Source organism: Pan paniscus, chromosome 16 (assembly GCF_029289425.2).
Source record: "Pan paniscus chromosome 16, NHGRI_mPanPan1-v2.0_pri, whole genome shotgun sequence".
Taxonomy (NCBI): domain Eukaryota; kingdom Metazoa; phylum Chordata; class Mammalia; order Primates; family Hominidae; genus Pan; species Pan paniscus.
Window position 1 is genome coordinate 60,951,041 of NC_073265.2, and position 23,009 is coordinate 60,974,049.

Here is a 23,009-nt window from a genome sequence, read left to right on the forward strand (position 1 = left end):
TAAACTTGTCATGCTCTTTATACTCATGAGTGAGAGAAAAAAAGGCAAATAGCATCTTAGGGTTGTTATGGAAATAGGTTTAATCTCAAAGATCCCCTGAAAGGATCTTAAGGACCATACTTTCAGATATACTTTTCCAAGTAAATGGAAATATATCCATTTTTTTAAACTTTTTATTTTCAAGTAATGTTAAATTTACAGAAGAGTTGCAGAGAGAATGCAGAGTTCCCATATACTCTTCACCCAGCTTCCCATAATAAGAAATTTTTAAAACTTTATGGTAAAATATATATAACATAAAATTTACCATTTTAACCATTTTAAATGTACAGTTCAGTAGCATTAAGCACATTCACATTATTGTACAACCATCACCAGCACCCATCCATAGAACTTTCTTCATCTTCCAAAACTGAAACTCTATACCCATGATGTGTAAGTTGGATTCACTTCTTAACCCAAACTACTTGAGGCATCTATTGATATTTACATGCGTAACTGGTTGCATTTGTGCTGTTAATACCTGATTGTATTGCTTTGGAGAGTGTAGTCTGCATGATTTTGAGGGCTGAGGTGAGAAAGAAACTGTTTCTGTCTCTGTCTACTGAATCAGGGCTATACAGTTTATACCAGACAAAAAAAAGAGGACAGCTGTTCCCTCCACATAGGAGCACCTTTGTTTTGAGATGGCCAGAGCACTGCCTCTTCATCACTTCATCTGTCTCTGTCAGTTGATATAAACCATGAAATCAGAACACATGGGATAGTGAGAGTAATGACATGACGTTTTACCCACAAACACCATATTGCTAAGCTTGGGTTATAAGGACAAAGAAAGAGGAGGAGTCCCTAGACCCATTCTTGGGGGAAGGGGAAGTCAGTAGTGATGGAGGACGTGGTGCACTCTGTTGCTCCAATCTCTGTGGGGGGAAGCAGTAGCAAGAAAACTGAAGATTTACAGCCAGATAGGAAATATTTTAGGCTTTGCAGTCCCTATGGACACTGTCACAACTACTCAACTCTCCTATGCAAAAGCAGTGACTGATTCCAATAAAACTTTATTTACAAAAGCAGGTGGCAGGCCATATTTGGCTCAGAGACTGTGTTTTGGTGACCGCCACACTAAATGAATTCCTGGCAGGGGTCCGAAAACTGGTTAAGACTTAGGAATATCTCAGTCAACACTAGTTGACCATCTTAAAGGAGAGTTCTGCCAGCACGCAGATGAACAGTAACCAAGGCAATGGACAGTCACATATCCTGCCTGTTGGCTGGTACCAAAGCTGGATATCACGCTTCCTTCCAACATTTAGTTGATAAAAGTTTCATAGTCAACTCTGAGCATGAGGCAGGTGGCATCTATTAACCCCTAGAGAATAAAAATTAAACTACAGACTTCTCACTAGATGTCCACCTTCTTTAACTGCTTGTTCTTTAAGGACTATTGAGTCCACCTCTTAATGTTGTTAGGTTTTGCTGTTTTAAATTTTATTCTATATGAAAAATTATGCTTTAATTTTTAGAAGTTATGGGATATTTGCTGTTAGGACCAGGAAGCTATAACCAGAGCATTATTGCTTCCTCCTGACAGCACTTTCTGTTTTTAGAAAACAGGCATAAGAGACCATGAAAAACCACTAAAACGGCTGAACTCACAAGCTAACCTTAAAAGCCAGCACCTTGGCCAGGCGCCATTGCTCACGCCTGTAATCCCAGCACTTTGGGGGGCCAAGGCGAGTGGATCACCTGAGCCAGGAGTTTGAGACCAGCCTGGCCAACATGGTGAAACCCTGTCTCTACTAAAAAATACAAAAATTAGCCAGGAGTGGTGGTGGGCACCTGTAATCCCAGTTACTCGGAAGGCTGAGGCAGGAGAATTGCTTGAACCCGGGAGACGGAGGCTGCAGTGAGCTGAGATCGTGCCATTACACTCCAGTCTGGGCAACAAGAGTGAAACTCTGTCTCAAAAAAAAAAAAAAACAAAGAAACCAGCACCTCAGAAATTCATCTGTATCAACCATTCATCAATCAAAAATATTTGAATGCAAATATTTGGAAATTACTAATGCAAAGTATGCCAATATGCAAATTAACCTGTTTGTTCATTTTTTCTCATTTATTCATTCATTCACTTATTGAGAGTCTGTTATGAGCTAAGTCTGTTATTAGCCAAGTCTGTTTTAGGCTGCAGTTGTGGCTTCAGTTATAATCTCCTGTAAATGTTTGTTTTGTTCACATGTGTTCAGATGTATTCTATGTAACAGTTGCCTCTACCTTCTATTTTAATGAAAAAGCTCCTTGAGCACAAATCTGTATTTTCCCATCTCTTCATAATTCTCCACAGTTCCCAACTGCATGCTCTGCATGCAGTAAAGCATTTAGCACATGATTTTGATTTATTGACTGGTGGGAAGCCTTCACAAGCCAGTCTTCTGTCTTGAGCCCCATCCAGAATTCTTCTGTTAATTTTTCTATAGTTCCCAAACGTTACAAAGAACATTTTCCTTTCAGCCTTTAAGAGCTTGTGTAGAATTAGTCATCACTGGGACCCAGACTTCACCCTAAACATGAGTGCATTTACATGCTCCAGTGAATTAATCCTGATGTCATATTGTGAATTGTGTCCTAATTTTTTAAGAGACTCCGTATTCCATTTGATTCATAAAAATGAAAAGTAAAATGCTAATGTGTAAAACTGTTGTTACTCCAGTTAATGAAATATTTTCCCAACCTTTCATAATCAGTTCCAGCCTAGATGAGAAGCTTACTTGCAAAAATAATAGACGAAAAAGGGAAATTAAATCCTCTGTAATTAAAAATAGTAACATTCTTCTATTAGGTTCCCTGTTTAATCATCTTCATTGTTTTGTTTTGTTTTTTTCTTTTTTGTTGTTGAGTTTTTTTTTTGTTTTGTATCTCTGTGTGTGTGTGTGTGTGTGTGTGTGTGTGTCTGTGACAGAGCAAGAGAGGGAAGAGAGAGAGGTGCCTGTAATTTTCTAAAACCTGTGTTTGAGGGCAAAATGTTAACATCTTGGAATAATCACCCCCTGCCAGTGTTTTTTTCTTTTTCAATTATTTGCTTACTTTGACATTTTCATTCCCCACTATGACAGATGTTCCAGAACCACGTGCATATGGTTCTCCTCCTGGGCAAGGCCATTTCCCTGCCTCCTCTCCATCCCAGCCCATGAGATAAAGCTCAGGAACGCCTTTTGTCCATCTTTGGCTGGCAGGCAAGAGCCAGGGATCCCCACACTCTGCAACTGTATCCATAAGGCCCTGTAGAGCTCTTCAGTTTACTTCCTCCTCAATGAGATTCTGAAAGATGGTTTATCTAAAATGTGACCAAGATATACTAAGAATTCTACTGGAAATTTCTACGAAGTGTTTTTAACCCTCAAAAAGTCAGACCAAGGATGGATTTTGAACCTGGTGTGGCCTCTCTGCTCTGGGAGCTACCACCTGGTTCCTCGGATGCTCAGTAGCTCTGGGCTTCCGGAAGCAGCGTCTGTGAAGGGGCAGGGGAGAGAGTCCCAGACATGGAGCCTCAAGTCAGGCTCTGAATTCTGTGTCTGCCACTGAGCAGCTCTGATCTTGAGCATTGTTATTTGAACTCTGTGACTCTCCTTTCTCCTCACATATAAAGTGAGGATAAGAGGAAGGTAGAGAGGATGAAAGGAGATCATGTTGTATAAAGCTGCCTCCATATACAGAATAAGCCTTCCCCCTCAGTGCTGTCATAAAATCAGTAACCCACAAAGGAGAGCCAAGTTCCTCCAGGCTTCACGCCTAACCAGAGAGGTGTGTGGGATAGAAAAAGACCTACGCCATCCTCCTAGCTCTGTGCTGGATGAGATTTGTCACTTGGGGCAAGACTGCGTGCATCACCTCAGTTTCTGCATCCATAAAATGGCACTGATACCATCACCCTCATTGAGATTATGGGGATTGAGAAGAAGTACACATGAAAGTGCCAGCACCTCTTCTGGACAATGGAAGAGATTCCTCGGGTGTTATTTCCCTCCAGTTTGGGTTCTGAGTCCAGAATCCTTTCTGGAGCAACCTGTTTGGGTGTTCTTCCCCATCCCTGAACGTGAGTGGAGGCTTAGAGCTGACTTTTTCATGAGGCAACCTCTTCAACCCTGAACAGGTCTTGCTCTTCAAAAGTCCTTGATATTTAACCAAAATATGCCTCTTCAAACTTCCCACTGGTGATGCATGAAATAGAGTAAATGCCCCCAAACTCTTCTCCAATTAAGACTTTTTATCCCAGTGGAATCAGATTCAATTAAGCATCAAAGTCAATCTTTGGTGGAAAAATAAGTCAAATTTCAGCCAGAGTGATCTTTGCAGAAGGGCCATCCTTGCCTTTGGCTCTGGCCCTGGAGTTGTATTGAGGTTTTGTGATTAATGGGTAATTGCCTGAGCCTCACATTTTTTACGATCTTTTGGTGGAACTGTCCTCTTTGGTGTTGCTGGGTCTTTCTTCGGAATCACAAAAGCCCAGAATCCTTGCTGAGAATCTGGGGTCCTTGTGGCATGCAGCTGCAGCTGCCACTCCCCACCTCCTGGGATGGTGCCTGAGTCTGTACTTCTAGATAGTCACAGGGTCGTCTACCAGAGTAGGAGCCAAGAGTCAGTATACATGCGTGACTGGGGAGTGGGGACCTGAGATGGCAAGGAGGACCGAGTCTTATTGATACTCACTATGGTAGACAGAATAATGGCCCCCCAAAGTTGTCCACAGCCTACTCCCAAGAACCTATGAACATGTTAAGTTACATGGTGTATTAGTCCATTTCACACTGCTGATAAAGACATCTCCTAGACTGGGAAATTTACAAAAGAAAGAAGTTTAATGACTTACAGTTTCATGTGGTTGGGGAGGCCTCACAATCATGGCAGAAGGCAAGGAGGAGCAAGTCACATCTTACATGGATGGCAGCAGGCAAAAAAAGGTTGTGCAGGGAAACTCCTCCTTATAAAACCATCAGATCTTGTGAGACTTATTCACTGTCATGAGAACAGCATGGGAAAGGCTTGCCCCCATGATTCAATTACCTCCCACAAGGTCCCTTCCACAATATGTGAGAATTCAAGATGAGATTTGGATGGGAATACAGCCAAACCATATCACATGGCAAAGGGGAATTAATGTTACAGATGGAATTAAGGTCCTAATGAAGACCCTTGTGATGGAAAGATTACCCTGGATTATCCAGGTGAGTCCAGTGTAACCACAAGGGTCCTTCTAGGTAGAAGGGGCAGGACGAAGAGTTGAGTCAGGAAGAGATTTGAAGAGGCTGAACTGCTGGCTTTGCAGATGAAGGAAGGGGCCACAAACTAAGGAGTGCAAGAAATACAACTCTAGCAGCTGGAAAGGCAAGGAAACAATTTTTCCCCTAAAGCTTCCGTAAAGGAACACAGCCCTGCCAACTCCTTGATTTTAGCCCAGCAAAATCCGTTTCAGACTTCTGACCTCCAGAACTGCAAGATAATACATTTATGTTGCTTTAAGCCACTAAGTGAATGGTGATTTGTTACAACAGGAAGTAGGAAAAGAATACACTCACCTTCCTTTATCATCAACACATCCTGCTACTCAAGGCAGGGCCTTCACCTGGCTGGAGACCATGCCTGTTCAGGTGTTAGCTGATCGTTAAGGAGCAGCTTGTCTGGACGGGAAGGAGCACAGACGTTGGATCGAGGCAGAGCTGAGTGAGGCAGTGCCATCACTTTCTGGCTGCACAGCCTTGCTCAGATTGTTTCATTTCTCTGACCTTTATGATCCCCAGCTCTAAAGCAGGAATCATTACAGGATTAAACTGCAGAATGTACTCCTGGTTGATTACCTGGCATGCAGTCAGCTCTCAACACATGGTCTCTTTTAGTAATGATGAGTTGAACTGTGCCTTTTCTTCCCTCCCCTGGGAAGTGTTTCTCTTTTTTTAGGGCGTGAGAGAGATTGACATTCTCTCCCTTGTCTAGCAGAGGACTGCCTTGCCCTGGGGATCCCTGGTGAACCATTGCTGGGAGGCTCAGATGGACTCCAGGCAGCTGGACATGGCGAATACATGAGAGATTGGCATAGCGTATCCCCAGGGGAGTGAGAATGAAACTAGAATCAAGATTCCCGAAGATCAAGCCGTCCAGGTGGAAACCTCAAGTAGCCAAACACAGCAGTGTGGTTGGGCTGGAATGTTTAACCTCTCTGGGAGGGATAACAACATTCCAGCTGGGACGTTCACCAAAAGTAACAAGTAATCGCATGGGTGTGTTCTCTATCCAAATGACCAGAGCCTCCATCTGGCCAGCTTCCCATGTAATTAGTTTAAGAGTAACAAAATACCAGGAAATTAATATATACAAAGGAGTGTTCCAGAACATCTAGGCACAGACTGATAAAGGAGACGTGGGTGTATGTGCACGTGTACGTTAAAGATGAGTTAATTTCAATGTTTCTGTTATTCTAAACTGAACTGCTGCTATGGGTTTCAAGAATTACATAGATTATGAGGTCATCTTGCTGGAACTATGATTCCAGACCATCCCTCAAAACACGAGAGGACTTTTTTCCCCACTTTTACGTTGTTAGATGCCAAGGTGATTTAGCCAGAGTAAAAGCTGTACTTTATGGCAGGACATATATTCTTCCACTGTAGATTTTTTGTTTTTGTTTTGTTTTGTTTCATTCACCGAGTTGGAAGATTTAGCTCTGCAGTGTACAGGGAGCTACCAGTAAACTGTAGGTCAGGAGCTGGCCAGGGTGACCTCAGCTTAGCCACCAGAGCCCAACTCTCAAGTTGTTCAACTCTGTGTCTCCTCTTCTGTGCTTGATGGAGTTAACTAGGAGATCTCTGAGTTGGAGTGTCGCTCTGACCTCTGAGGGTACTTAAAGGGAAGCAGCAGGAGAAAGTGGGGAGGCAGAGAGTGGCACCAAGGTGCTGCAGATGACGTCTGCTGGCTGTGTTCCTGGTAATAAGAAGTGCTGTCCTCTGAAGGGACTCATGTTCCAGGGAAGACAATTTGGGGAAATGCTGACCGAGGTCATATTTTAATGTTTAAAGCTAGCTTTTAAGTATTTAAAGAAACTATTTACAAGTCAGTCTCCTGAAATTACAGTTCCATAAAACTTCCAAGTGGGCAAAGAATAATAACTTAAGGAAGAGCAGTTTCCTAAACAGATAATGAGAGTGAAGTCCAAATTGCTTTTAAAGGGAGATAAAAAGGTCTCAAATTTCTTGCTGTGGTTCTGAATGTTTAGTGATAGGTTCGTTTGAAGATGAAATCAACCCTGATGTTAGCTCAATAATTTCAGGATGTGGGGAGGGTTGGGGGAAACCTAGCCTATGGGAAAGGAAAATCAGGAAAACCTTTTAGTAGATAGACATTTTTCATTGCTATCAAAGGATGTGGAAGGCCACAAAAACCTCTTAGCAGGAAGCATCCTGGGGTGATCCATACATTCTTTCTGGTGAGGCAGAAGGAAAAGGAGGTCCAAGTCTCATGATCTGTCTCTTTAGATCCAGTAGCAGCAAGGATCCTAAATTGGTGGATAAAGAAACAAAGCCAACTGGGCTTGGTGGCTCACACCTGTAATCCCAGCACTTTGGGAGGCCAAGGTGGGCAGATTGCTTCTGCCCAGGAGTTCAAGACCAGCTTGGTCAACATGGTGAAACCTGGTCTGTACAAAAAATACAAAAATTAGCCAGGTGTTGTAGTGCACACCGGTAGTCCCAGCTACTTGGAGGCTGAGGTGAGAGGATCGCTTTGAGCCCAGGAGGTTGCAGTGAGCCATGATCTCACCACTTGATATGGTTTGGCTGTGTCTCCACCCAAATCTCACCTTGAATTGTAGCTCCCATAATTCCCATGGGTTGTAGGAGAGACCCAGTGGGAGATAATTGAATCATGGAGGCGGTTTCCCCTATACTGTTCTCATGGTAATGAACAAGTCTCCCGAGATTTGATGATTTTATAAGGGGTTTTGCCTTTCACTTGGCTCCTACTCTCTCGCCTGCCGCCATGTAAGACATCCCTTTGCTCTTCCTTCATCTCCTGCCATGATTGTGAGGCTTCCCCAGCCATGTGGAACTATGAGTCCATTAAGCCTGTTTCCTTTATAAATTACCCAGTCTCACATCTGTCTTTATTAGCAGCATGAGAACAGAATCATATACCACTGCACTCAGGCCTGGATGACAGAGTGAGACCCTGTCTCAAAAAAAAAAAAAAGAAAGAAAGAAAGAAAGAAAAGCCAGTGTCAAGGTTGGAGGTTGAGTAGAGGTGAGCATAAAGATCTCCTTTCAGATGAAGGTGGACCCTTTGTTGGAAACCATGTGAGAAATGGTCTTGGTCAGATATTCTTTTTGGAAAAACCATGAGAGATGGAATGGATTTCCATCTATGTTCTGGTGGCTTTATCCTTCTTGTAATGTCATGGTTGGTTCATCTGATTCAGAATACTTGGATTTCTCTTCTTTCAGTTTCTTTCTCTTTATAACGTATTTTATCCCAAAATATAGATTTGGATCTGGTTAGCTTTTTTCAGTTGCCTCTAAGATCTGCTGTCTCTGATGACTTTTAATAAAGGTCTGGCGTCTTTCAAGTATGACTCTGGGTCAACATATTTTCTTTTAGCATGTTTAAGCTTTTGCAAGGATTATACATTTTCCTTCCAGTTGTGCAGCAAGTTGCCTGGCAATTTAACTTTTCATTTCTGTGTACAGTTTAATTGAAATTTTTATTGAAATAATTGGGAATTCATATGCAATTGTCAGAAATAATGTGTTATTTCAGATTTTAACTGAGTGAAAAATTCTGCTTCCAAACAAAAGAACTGTTAAAAACAAGAAATCCAGCGATTGCTGCCCATATTATGATGTCCCAAGAAAAAGTACAGATACCAGGAACTGAACTGAAATTTTCAGAACATGCTATTATAACTCTGTGTAGCTTTGTCAGGAGAAGCCTGAAGTACAACTCTGAGACAGTCCATAGCCCCTTGATAGCACTGAAGACCACTACACTAGACCCCACAGGACCACAGCAAACCACCCAGAACACTCCCCTGTATCCACCTGGAGTCGTGTGCACCTGGCCACCAGGATGGTCCTAAGTGCAGCAGCCCACAGGAGATGGAGAGGTGTGCTAAGGAACCAGCAGTGCATGTGATGGCCCCGGCTCTCTCTTAATTTGAAGTTTGCCTTCTGTGCCCCTTGAATTCACATCTCATTCTGTCTCCTCACGGCCCTCTTTCCAAAACCTCCCACAGAATACGCGTATAGCTTAATGAGCTATTACAAGGGGAAGAACTAGAGCTCTGCTAGTCCCCAGAGGCCCTTCCACAGGCTGTGTCCCAATCTTTGCTCCCTCTCTTCCTCTCTTGACTTTTAGAGAAATCATTTCCTTGCATTTCTTTATAATTGTATAACCCAATTGTGCATCCCTAGGCATTATGGTTTAGCCTGGCCCATTTTAAATTAGGTCCTTTAAGCCTCTCTAATCTACAGATTCTCCCTTCTATCCTTTTATTGTATGTGTATGTGTGTGTGTGTTTGTGTATGTATGAGTGTGTGTGTATGTATGTGTGTGTGCAAGTTCAGTTCCTGATACCTATAATTTTCTTGAGATGCTGTAATATGGGCAGCAGGCATTAGATTTTTTGTTAATAATGTGTGTATATACACATAAAATATTTGTGTGTGTGCGTGTGTGTGTGTGTGTGTGTGTTACAGCCCAGGGTATTTGACTGTAACATTTCCCATAGTGGTGAGTTTTGCTGATTGCAGAGCCATTCTCCCTTAGTGAAGGGACAGATGATGGTGACCACTACAGAGACAGGTAAGAAGGTAGCCTGAGTCCCAACCAACCCAGGGAGCCACAGCCCCTGCACACTCAGGAGGCAGGACGGATGTTGCTTTCTTCTTCCTTCACAAGGGAGAAGAATACCTTCAGAATCAGATTCAAATCTTGACTCTTCCTCATTGTTAGCTCTGTGACGTTGGGCAAGTTACTTAGCCTGTCTGAGCCTCTGCTTCCCATCTATACAATGAAGCTAATAATGCCTACCCAGAGATTTTGTGAAGATTATATAAGACAATAAGTGTGTGTTGGGCAAGTTACTTAATTTATCTGTAAAATGTAAATAGCAGAGGTAAAATGATTGTGATAACTAAATGAGTTAATACAGATAAAGCATGCAGGATGTGCCTGGGGCACAGAGAGGCCTCAATAAATGTTAGCTAGTTTTACTAGTATTATATAAAGTATCTAATTTGTTGAAAATTCCTGTTTATGGTACCTTTTCTTAGGCCATTTTGTGTTGCTGTTTTAAAAATACCTGAGACTGGGTAATTTATAAAGAAAAGAGGTTTATTTAGCTCATAGTTCTGCAGGCCGAGAAGTTCAAGAGCATGGCCGTGGTTTTGGTGAGGGCTTTCGTGCTGTGTCACAACATGGTGGAGAAGATCAGAGGAGAAGCAGACCCATGTGCAGAGAGGGACCAAACAGGAGGAGGAAACTCACTTTATAACAACCCACTCTTTGGGGAACTAATCCCTTTACACTAGAACTAATACAATCTCATCAGAACAAGAATTCACTCACTACAGCTAAAAGGAAACAAAGCCATTCCTGAGGGATCCACCCCCAATGACCCAAACACCTCCCACTAGGCGCCACCTCCCAACACATTCAGGATCACATTTCAATATGAAATGCATATTGAAACTATAGCGTAGCTATTATCAGTTAAAAGGAGAAAATGGGGGCTTCCAATTAGCTGAAGATAATGGTGGCAGCCAGATGCCCATATCCCAATATTTCCTCCCCAAATGATATAGATCAAAAAAGGGAGAAAGGAAAAGACACAAAAATCACACCCTTGGCATACCTTGAGGACAGAGAGTTAAAAATAACTTTAACTAAAAAGAGAAAGAATACCAAATCCAAGCACAGGAAAACTCTTGCTTCCTTCCAGCCCACCCCACTACAGGGCTTTGAGGCAAGCAGAGAGAAAGGGAGCTGATCTATAAGGAAGAATGAAGGAGAGAACTAGTATAGAGGCCTATAGGTGATCTAAAACCACTCCCAGCCACAAGTCCACCCAAAGCCTGAAAATACAACACGAGGTGTCCAGGTCGATCATGGTGCAGTGTACAGGGCAGTCACAAGTCCATGCGACTTGAGAGGCAGCCTTCAGAATGCACAGCTTCTCAGGTGAGGAGAACAGGAGAAAGGAAGGAGGGAGTGCCCTTTGGCAACTGGGTGATAAGACGGTGAAGGAGCAAAAGGGGATGATTCAAGTGGCCACTGTTAAGAGCCTACAGATACAAGTTATTGTATAGAATGGGGAAGCATGAGGGAAAATGTGCCAGAGAGAATACCGGAAGGGATATTAAATCAGAGAGCTTAGAAAGAAACAAATCAGAAAACGAGGCAGAGGAGCCATGCGGAAGGGTGAGATGATGGAATGGAAAGGGGGATGGAGGACAGCAGCATGAACAAGATCTGTGAGAGGTGCATGAAATTGGGGAGTGAAGGAGCCGGCTGGGGGTGGGACTTGCTGGGACACAGCAGCTTCAGTGGTCAAACTTGGTGTTCATTTCAGGACAACTCCTGCTCAGGGGAAGTAGGTGCATAGGCACATCGACATAGACACACACCTGTCTCCCAGCAAGCCTCTGCCAGAGGATCCCAGGGCCAGCAGGCAGGCGAAGAAGTAGGGCACATCCAAGGGGCTCTGCTGTAAAGAAAGAGTATGCACTGGGATCCAGATGACAGAAGAGGAGGGGACATGTGGTGATTATGGACACCATAGAAAAGGAATGCTGTAGAATTCAGATCAGTCCAAAACGCACCATGTAAAATGAAAGAAGAGAGGGCAACTTTGGTAACACTGATTAACATTTAGGATTTTGAAAATTTATGGTGTTTGCAAAACCTGCATTTGAGTTAAGTATTTTGCAGGGGAGATGTTATTGGTTACTTGTACAACATCATATCTTTCCAGTTACACAATATAAATTCATTTTGCAGCACAAGATATGATGTCTCATCTTTGAAGTTCTTTTTTCTCTATGTATGCATGGAAAGGGAACATGGTAGAAATAATCCTTTTTATTTTTTTTTATGGGGGTAGATAATAGATGAAATATGGCACAGAACCCCCACTTCAGCACGTGAATGAGACACAGAAGGCAGTTCTCTCACTGAAGAAGGGGCCAAGGGCCTCCGCCTCATCAGCTCAGCCCCTTCTCACACTGCAGAGTCCCTCGGGACTGCCCCAGGACCTGGGGGCTATGTGGCACACTCCTTGAAAATCATTTGGTACTTGTCACTTCCTGATGCCTATTGCAGTAGATGTTGGAGCCACACAGATAAATAAGTACCATTCCCTGCCCTTGGATAACTCAGTCTAGAGGAGAGACAGAAGGTTAAACAACCATCTGGAATGTAGTCAGCTGGGTGCTAAGGTAGAATCTGAGGGAGAAGAATAAACTCTATTAGAGTGGCCGTTATCAAACAAAAGATAAGTGTTGACAAAGATACAGAGAAAAGGGCCCCCTTACACACTGGTAGTGGGAATATAAATGAGTGCAGCCACTATGAAAAACAGTATGGAGGTTCCTCAAAAAATGAAAAATAAAACTACCATCTGATCCAGCAATCCCTGGGTTGCTGGGTATATATATCAGGATCAGGAGATCCTGATTTCAATTGAGATCAGTGAACTCCCTTATTTCTTGCAGCATTATTTACAATAGCCAAAACATGGAAGCAACCTAAATGTTCCTAAATGGATGAAGAACTTGTGAAATATATACATGCATATATATATATGCATGTATATATTTCACAAGTTCTTCATCCATTCGTCTATACACACACACACACACCCAATGGAATATTATTAAGCCTTAAAAAGAAAAATTCTGACATTTGTGACAACATGGGTGAACCTGAAGGACATTATGCCAAGTGAAATAAGCCAGGCACAGAAAGATGAATATTACATGATACCACTTATATGAGGAATCTAAAATAGCCAAACTCATAAAAGCAAAGAGTAGAGTGGTGGTTGCTAGAGCTTGGCAGGAAGGGGGAAATGGGAGGTGTTATTCAAAGGGTACAAAGTTTCAGTTATAAAAGATTAATAAGTCCTAGAGCTCTACGATACAGCATAGGGCTTACAGTTAACAATACTGTATTGCATACTTAAAAATTTGTTAAAAGAGTAGACCTTATTTTAAATATTCTTATCATAAAATAGTAATAATAAAGAGGATGGGAGGAAACTTTTGGAGGTGAGTAATGTGTTTATGGCATAGATTGTGGTGATGTCACAGTCTCTAAAACTTACCAAGGTGTATACATTAAATAGCTACAGCTTTTTTAATGTCAATTATACCTCAATAAAGTGGCTTTCTTTAAAGCCAGTTATTCCATTTGTTTCTCTGCATTAGACATTTCACATTTTACTTGACAGGGACAGCCCAGAGTTTGCCAAAGCCACATCCAAACCTGAGTCCATGCTGAGATCATACAGCTTTCTATACCATACTTTCATCAAGAGCTTCCATGCCTGAAAGTGCCAAGCAACAGGAACTGGTTGAGAGATGGCAGGTCCAGAATTCTGTTCTTGATGGAATGGGTTTTCTATATTAATATGACGGTCTTTGTTGTTTCGTGGCCAATCTCATCAGAAGGGCTTTGTGGGGGGCAAATTGTAGTCAGTTTTAAAAATTCAAATAATTCCAGGAGTAAAAAGTTCGGTTCATTTTAGGATATCTATTATGCACCAAGATGTTAAGAGAAAAATATCATCTTAATTGATACTGAAAAATTACTTGATAATATTTACTACCCATTCTGTACAAATTAATAAAAAGCTATGAATAGAAGTAAAATTCCTTAATTTGATAAGGAAAGTCTACTGGAATTCAGTAGTATTCATCATACCTAAAGGTGAAACAAGAGAGCCAATCCTATTTCGAGGAAAAGATAAGGATACTCAATATCACTATGAAGGTTCCAGCCAATGAAATGAGACAAGAAAAATAAATGAAGTATAAAGATTGTAGAAAAAGGATAAAACCCACCTTATTTATATATGACATCATTTCTTACCAACAAAATTATTGACAACTTATGAAAAACTATTAGACCTAATCATATATTCATGACACTGTCCAGATCAGGTAAACATTTAAAACTCAATAGCTTTCCTATATATAAGCAAGAACCATATAGATCATGTAGTTTTAACAAGATGCCATTCACTATAGCAAGAAAAATATTAAATATTTGAAGTAAATGAAACAATAAATGTACAAGAACCATAGGAAAGAAAAACAAACTTTACTAAAGGGCATAAAATTTAAATAAATGACAAAACAACATATTTCAGTCGAAGACAACTCCTTACTAAAAAGCCATCAATTTCCCCCAAATTAATCCATAAATTCAATTTTTAAACTCCTCAGTATTCCAATGGAATTTTCATGAGAATCACCTGATTTTAAAATTCATCTAGAAGAGCAAATGTTCAAGAGTAGCCAAAAGCTTTTGAATAAAGATGAAGTGAAAATATGTCCTACAAGATATGAAAATTTTATAAGCCCACAGCAATTAAAACACGTGGGGAAGGCACAGGGATACCAAAGAGATTGTAATGAAATGAAATAATCTAGAAATAGACCCCTGTTTGTAGTATATGATAAAAGCACATTTAAATAATTGAGGAAACAACTCAATAATCAGCATTAGGATAATAATTATTATTAAAAAATAATGTTAGATCTCTGTGTCACAGTATATACCAAGATAAAAACTATAAATATACCAAAAGAAAATATAGAAAAATAAAATCTATAAAAATATCCCAGAAAAATATTTTTAAATTTTGTGGTGAGGAGAGACTTTCTGACAAGAACTAAACTCTTTTGGCCTCTATAAGCATTAAAAAGGTTTACAAATCTGATTTAATAAGAATTGGGGGCTTCTCTATGTCAAAAGACACTATTAAAGTCAAATGGCAGACTGAGAAATAATATTTCTGAACAAAGTGCTAATAGCTAATATCCTTAATATTTTTTAAAGCTCCTGAAGTTCACTAAGAAAAGATAAAACAACCCAATGTAAAAAAGGCAAAGGATGTATGTAAGTAATTCCCAGGGGAAAAAGTACCAATTATTTTTAAATATATGAAAAGATATTTATTACCCACTAGTAATCAGGACAATTCAGATTGTTACAGTGGGGTACAATTTTACCTGGCAGATTACAGAAATTTAAAATGACGGTAAAATATAATATGGGGTAGGGAGCTGGGGGAGAAGTTTGTGACTCACTAAGTATTGAGCGTATAATGTACCACAGTAAGCAAACCCTTGATTTAGCAAAATAATCATTAAGAGCACAAAGACCTTTATAAGAATGTCCATTGCAGCCAGTTTTATAAGCTGAAAAAATTAAATGCAACCTAACTATCCAACAATAGAAAAATGATTAAATGTTACATTATTTCCATCCTATGAAACACTCTTTAGCCATTAAAAATAATGGACTAGCTCTATATTTAATAACACAAAATGAAGGTCCTTAAAATGATGGTGGGCTAAAAAAATTATAGTAGGGTCCCATTTTGTATTAAAAAATACATGTGAACTTTTATATAATTTTGTTTATGCCTGTCCGCACATGCACAGAAAGATCTGGAAGGATACTCACTGATTGTTAAAAGTGGTTATCCTTGTGGAGTGAAGTGAGATTGGGGCCAAGCAGAAGAAGTGAGACCTTCCACTTCTTTTAGGAGGCTTAAATTGTTTTTAATGATCATGAATTGCTTCTGTGATTTAAAAAAAAATTAAAATTGTGCTGATGAAAAACATGTGGAAAATAAAACTGCCAGAGGTAACACTGCTGCACAGCCTATAAATCAAATCTGAAAAGTGTCTTTGGACCAGATGCCCCCTGCCAGGCCTCCTCTCCATCTGAGGTATTCTGAACTGACAGTCTTCAGAAATTTGACTGTCTGCAAATCCATCCGTGACTTCCTCCTTATGGGTCAGGTGCTCCCATCTGCTTGCTCTTCCTGCTGCTCAGAATTCTTCCTTGAGGGCAGGCCTCGTCCAGGGGCCCCCCAGAACCACTGGACCCTGCAGCCTGGAATGTTGTAATGGGACCAGGGAAAGACAGGAGGAAGTTGCCATCAAGCCTCTGCAGCTCATAGTCATATTTAAACTCTTAGTTAATTGATTCATTTCATCATTTTGAACTCATTGTTTTAATTACATTGAACCTTTTAAAAGAATTTTTCACTTAAAGAGTCCTTGGAGATATCCTTTTGTTCAATCCTAACATTTTATGTATAAGGAAGGGGAGGCCCAGAGAAGGATGGTTAATAAATTGTATTAGATTTAAGACCCTGAATTTGGGGGCTCAGCCTCATTAAATTTCTTGATTCTTATGTGAGCCAACTTCTGCCCCTCCTATGCAGAATGTTACTTGAGAATGCTATTGCCACCCTGTAACCCACCCACCTCCAGAAGAGCCAACATGATTATGTCTCTTCATGAGGACAAAAGTCATCAACTGGGCTTTCTGTCATGTCTTCATACCAAGTTCTTCTGACCACGGGGCCTTTGCACAGACAGTTCTTTCTTTCTGCAATGCACTTCCCTGCTCTTCACAAGGCTGGCTCTTTCCACACACTCAGGCACCTCCTTGGAGAGGCCTTTCCTGACCACTGCACTCCCTTCCCACCATTCTCCCTTTCAGCAACCTGTTTCCCTCAAAGGAGGCAGAGTCCGTGCCTCTCTGTCCACTATTGTATGCATCCAGCACATGGCACATTAGTGGGTGCTCAAAAAAGAGTTTGAGTGAATGAGCAAATCTGACACCTAGTTTTGAAAGGTTTCTGACCCCTGCTCTTTTTTTTTTTTTTTTTTTTTAAATGGAGTCTCACTCTGTTGCTCAGGCTGTAGTGCAGTGGTGCCCTCTCAGCTCACTGCAACCTCCGCCTCCTGGGTTCGAAGGATTCTCCTGCCTTCTGAGTAGCTGGAATTACAGGCATGTACCACCATGCCCAGCTAATTTTTGTATTTTTAGTACAGACAGAGATTTGCCATGTTGGCCAGGCTGGTCTTGAACCCCCAACCTCAGGTGATCTAGCTGCCTGGGCTTCCCAAAGTGCTAGGGTTATAGGCGTGAGCCACCACACTCGGCCAGGCTCCTGTTCTTATGTGATTATCTCATCATGTAGACCCAGAAATCTCTATTATTATTTAATTTTTCTGTTATTATTATATGGCAGGTGAAAATGATAGTTTTATTATTTTAATTTGTGTTAGATTACAAGGGAGATTTAACATATTTCCATTAGCTTATGTCATTTGCTCAGCTGTCCATTGGCATCTTAATGTTTCACTCAATCATTCCTGGTTAGTGGCCTGATTAAGCAAGGGAGGAATCTGTGAGTGATTATAACCTGAGATACGGCAAAGAGAGGGGACAGGTCTTACATAGCACTGGGGACAGGGCCTCAGGGACTTGGTGCTCTGACACACAGGCACTGAGTCCAGCTGCAGGGCTCAGCTGCAGGCCTAAGGTTCTACCACAGCCTGGGGTGGATGGAGATGGGTCTAATTCCTAGGGAGCCTCCTCAATTTCTTCCTTGTCAGCACCGTATTCTGCGCCTGTCTCTGGTGAGGGGCAAGGATCTTGGCAAATTTTAGCCAATATTTAATGAAAAACTCTACAAAGTTTGGGGTTTTTTGTTAGTTTGTTTTTGTTTTTGAGACAGAGTCTTGCTCTGTCGCCCAGGCTGGAGTGCAGTGGCGCGATCTCTGCTCACCGCAGGCTCTGCCTCCTGGGTTCACACCATTCTTCTGCCTCAGCCTCCCGAGTAGCTGGGACTACAGGCGCCCACCACCACGCCCGGCTAATTTTTGTATTTTTAGTAGAGACGGGGTTTCACCATGTTAGCCAGAATGGTCTCAATCTCCTGACCTCGTGATCCGCCCACCTTGGCCTCCCAAAGTGCTGGGATTACAGGTGTGAGCCACTGCGCCTGGCCTGAAAAACTCTACAAAGTTTTTAACAGAACTTAAAGTGATTTCTCCCCAAGAAACCAGTTTTCTTAGAGTTAGCACCCTAACATGAAAATTGCTAAGTGACAAGATAGCACATTACATTAATCCTTGATGTGGTTTGGCTATGTCCCCACCCAAATCTCAAATTGTAGCTCCCATAATTCCCACATGTCGTGGGAGGGTCCGGGTGGGAGGTAATTGAATCATGGGGACGGGTCTTCCCTTGCTGTTGTGACAGTGAATAAGTTTCATGAGATCTGATGGTTTTATAAAGGGGAATTCCCCTGCACATGCTCTCTTGCCTGCCACCATGTGAGACATGACTTTGCTCCTCCTTCACTTTCCACCATGATGGTGACACCTCCCCAGCCATGTGGAACTATGAGTCAATTAAACCTCTTTTCCCTTATAAATTACCCAGTCTCAGGCATGTCTTTATTAGCAGCATGAGAACAGACTAATACAACCCTGTATTATATAATTCAGAGCTAAGTATTTATTCAGTTATTATGCATGTATCCAGCAATCACCATGAACCAGGCACTTGGTCCTGGACATACATGGGCCGGTTGGCTACAACCCCTAGCTACAATGATTTGTATGACAGACCAGGGAGAAGCATGATGGCAGTGAAAACAGCAAGTGTGTTGCAGCCTAAATCCAAGTTTGAATCCAGACTGCGACGTGCAGACACGGCAAGCCTTAGCCTCTGTGAATGAGAAGTACATAGTGATACCATCTTCACGGACTGTGATGTAAAGTGTTTGGCCTAGGGAAGGAATAAAAAGTCCACTTTGGGCCTTCAAATCAGAGAGAAACCAGTGCTATATGAAGTGATCAAGGGTGGAGGAGGTGTAGAGGAGGTAGAATGTGGGCCCAGCCCTGAAGAATGGGTAGAATTTGGAAGGGAAAATGCAGAAGCCAAAGAATGAAGATAATCCTAATCCACTGAAGGGCAGTCAAGGAGCTGGAAGAATGGAAGGGTAGCTGGAATTCTTCTACCCTTGCAGGGAAGGAGCAGGGCCAGAGGGATGGGCACCCGGAGCCAGCCCACAGCAGGTGTCCCTCAAACTGAGTCTTCAAATACTTACTGAACTTTCATTTTGAGGACAGGCTGAGCCCTGTGTGTGGAGAGGAAGAGCAAGGCGGGTGGCACCTAATTTGCACACCGCAACTAACGAAACTAAAACCCCACAGATAACCAGACCGACATTCCTCAGACGCCATTGGACTGACTTCTATTGTTAATGAAGTGTTGCCTTGTTGGGGAGGGAAGTGTCTCCTCTAACCCCGAGCAGCTTATCCAGGACATTCTTCTTGCCATGCACAGGAGTTCCATCATCTCCTTGCATATCTGGTGAGATGTTGCTGTCCTGGAGGTGTTTTAGAGCCCCTTATAGACCAACACTCTCAGCAGCTGCCAGGCTGGCCCACCCCTTATTCTAGTTCTCAGAAGAGACAAGCTATTCCAGCCCTGTGTCAGGACAGCAGCCAGGAGGAAATGAGAAGCTCCGGCAGCTTTTTCATCAGTGGGGAAGATTTTGCAGTCATTCAGTCATTCAATGACTACATCATGGTCACCTACTACATACAAGGAGAATCTAAGGAAGAAAAAGCGCAAGACATGAACTCTTCCCTCCAAGAGTTTGTGGCAGTTCATATAATGAGGGAGATAAGTAAAATGCCCTATATGCCCTGAAAGAAATACAGAAACTGTGACAGTAATCCAGAGTGGGGAGACATTACTTCTAGTTGGGGTGGCAGGGAGAGAGGCAGAGAATGCTTTGAGAGGAGAAGGATCTTGAAGGATACACAGGCTTTGGGACATGCAGACATGGTGAGGAATTGCATCTAGAGAATCATAAAGCCTCAGAGATTGTGTAACCCCTTATTTCGCATGTGAGGAAACTGAGGTCCAGGCTGGTAAGTGGCAGATTTTGAAATGGAGCTTTTTTCTATTCAGCACTCTCCTCACCTGGGGCTGGCCTTCCGGACAGAAGACAGTGTGGGCACCAACCTGGGGTGTGGAAGTTTTGACTGCACATGGTGGAATGAGGATGCAGCTTGCTTGGAAAATAGGATTTTGTAGTTGATTCGCTGCTAGGAGTAAAAGAAGAGCCAGGGGAACCCAGAGGTCTCCAGCCTGTTGACTGGGAGGACACCTGAGCCAGTGAACAGGAGGAGGCAGGGATGGGAGAAAAAATGGTGTGTTTGGTTTGGGACATGTCGAACTGGAGGTTTTTATAAAATATACAGGGGAAATCTCAGGTTGGGGAAACCTGGTGCTGGAGTTCAGGACAAAAGATATAAATTGTGGATAGTTGGGATTGTCCAAGGGATAGAATGCAGAGAAAAACAGAAATTGACCAGAGAAGGTAACTGTTGGTGGACAGTGGTGAGCATAGCCACCTTCTAAAGACTGTAGCACCGGCTCCCTTCGGAGAGGAGAACCAGGAACTGGACCCGAGGTAGACAGAGGTTGGAGAATGCAATGCCCTGGAGGTGAGGATGAGAGATTTGGGGAGAAGCAGTCTACATTCTAGCAAAAAGGGTTAACATGCTACCAACGTGACATCTGAGAAAAGAGACAGCTGCATCTAGCAGCTACAACATCTCGCATGACCTTTGCAGGTGCGAGGCAGCCAGAGTGAATGTTATCTAGGAAGTTTGACAGTGAAGAGGAGGAGGAGGATTAAGGGGTGCCAGAACTGAGGCAAGATGTGGTTTGTCTTTTCCTTTTTAAGGCTAGGATAATTGGAATATGTTTCCTGGAGGATGGAGAGGAGTTGGCAGAGTGGGAGATAAGAGATGGGAGGGAGAAGGGACGCTTGATGGAGGATAATCCTGAAGGAGGCAGGAGGGGTTAAGGTCAAGGGTGTGGCCTACTGACAGTTGGAGTTAGGGTCTCTGAGCTGAGATGGGAGGGCAGTTCTGAAGGGTGAAACAGAGGGGAGCCTAGAAGTCCCAGCAATCAGGTCAGTCTCACGCAGCACGAAAACCACAAGCTGAGACTCCAACCTTGGGAGAAACCCAAAGTTAAGGGTCAAAAAGGCATCAAGGATGGGACAACTGAAAAACAGCCGTGATGTCCAGAAGCCCACACGAGTTGGTCAGTAGTACCCAGCCCAGAAGACAGGGCTGACTGAAGATGACCAACAAGGATAAAGTTTGCTTTTGAAGACAGATTAGAATAAGCTATAGTCCATTAAAGCCACATACCAAATGCATGATTTCCCTGCTTGTTCTGCACTTTAGAGTCCAAATATTTTAATTAAACCAACATGTGAATATCAGAGGTATCAAAAGAACAAGAACATTATTAATTTGGGAACCAAGGCAACTAACCACTTTATTCTTTTAAGTCATTTCCTCATTTAGCTCCAATCTCGGTAACAAACATTTCGATATCTCTACGATAATTTTCCTGGATTTAAAACCACAATTTTGTTTTTTACCCCTTGGGGATTTATTTCTTATCTCTTGGGCCCTTTTGAACAAGGCAGTTATCAGATTAACTTTTAGCTCACTGGCCTGGGGTTGAATAGGTCATTTCCCTCCTGAATCATAGGCTCCTAAGAATTCAAGCCAAAATTCCAGGCTGGCTTTAAGTAATGAATACTGTAATTAACTTCTAACCAAGCAAGCTAACATTTTGCTTGGAGAAAGCATCCTTTTCCCAAACAAATGCCTTTCAAATAAAAACAATTTCATGCCCTCTTTTTCCAGCCTGATACTTTCCAGGGCTTGGGAATAACCACTGTGTTGTGCAAGAGTATATTCTTGGAGCCTCTTAAAATCCAGTTTGCTCTGGTTTTTGGTTCTGCCATAGAAGCTGCACCATCTTTTAGGACTACATTGTTTTTAAGAGAGTTAACTGAGTTCCCTTCCATCTGTACTGTCCGGGAAGTTTTGTGGAAGTCCTGCCAAGCCTGGTTAGATGTGACTTCTGTTTGCCCAACTCACTGGACACAGGACAAAAACAGATCCCAGACCTTAGCAGATTGGGACTGCAGTCTGTGATTGAACGTCATCAATGACCTGCCAAGGCTGGGGAGGAGGGAGAGTAGGAGTGCTCTGACCCAGCAGGGGAGAGTATTTTACACGATGATAATAAAAAGCACCACTTCTAGACAGTTTTATGACTGTTTTTCATCCTCTGTAGACAATGCACCTCCTTATTGCCTGCATCTGGGACCTACCACGCCCAGTGCCTGGCCAAGGGCTATCGGCCTTCTCTTTAGCCCAACCCATGAAATAAGTGAAATAAAGACCTGTAGTAGGGTCAGTAATGGGAGTTTTAATGAGACAGTCCTGAGAAAATACCAAACCTGCAGCCAGAAAAACAAACTATATAGAAACTAACTGAAAGGGTATATCGTTCAAGTATCAGCTGTGAGATTTTTTTTCAGTCCTAGGGCAAAGCCATGTCAGGAACCAAAAGGAGAATAAGGCATCACATATATATGCAGCAAGGAATTCATCTTGAGCTGGGTTAGGAATTTTTGCCAAACGGATTTTCATTCTGACCTGGAGTGTCTTTTGGTGTTTTGTTTTGTTTGGTTTGGTTTGGTTTGGTTTTTGGCTGAGCCATGCATGTGGCAGTCTTTCTCTGAGGAAGTTTTTAAGTCACCACCTAATTTCTGTCAGCACTTAAAGTGAGGGGCAAATAGCTTTGCCCTGAAACCTGGCCTATTTTCTCAGCACTGTGGCAAAGACCCCTGTCCTGCTGTTATGGTGCTGCACACAACTGTGCACAGAGCGTGGGTGGCCCTGGAACACTGCCACACGAAGCAGCGCTAAGCCGAGGTTTCCCTGCTGTGAGGTCCCGTCCCTGGACTACCGTGGACTGTGCAGTTACGTGGGAGGTAGAGTCGCGTGGTGTACAGATCACAAAATGGATTACATCCCCTACTC

General features: G+C 42.4%; 1 protein-coding gene and 1 long non-coding RNA gene across 3 annotated transcripts in view; one reads left to right on the plus strand and one right to left on the minus strand.

Moving 5' to 3' along the window:
- The window catches only part of THSD4 (thrombospondin type 1 domain containing 4), a 665,075-nt gene that overhangs the window by 569,567 nt on the left and 72,499 nt on the right, over positions 1-23,009 (plus strand). The gene's annotated exons all lie outside the window — the stretch shown is intronic.
- Positions 2,533-6,426, minus strand: LOC130540824 (uncharacterized). The gene is made up of 3 exons (XR_008954823.2): positions 5,574-6,426; positions 4,868-4,978; positions 2,533-4,762 (listed from the first exon to the last, which is right to left on the minus strand). It is a non-coding gene; the product is annotated as an uncharacterized LOC130540824 (long non-coding RNA).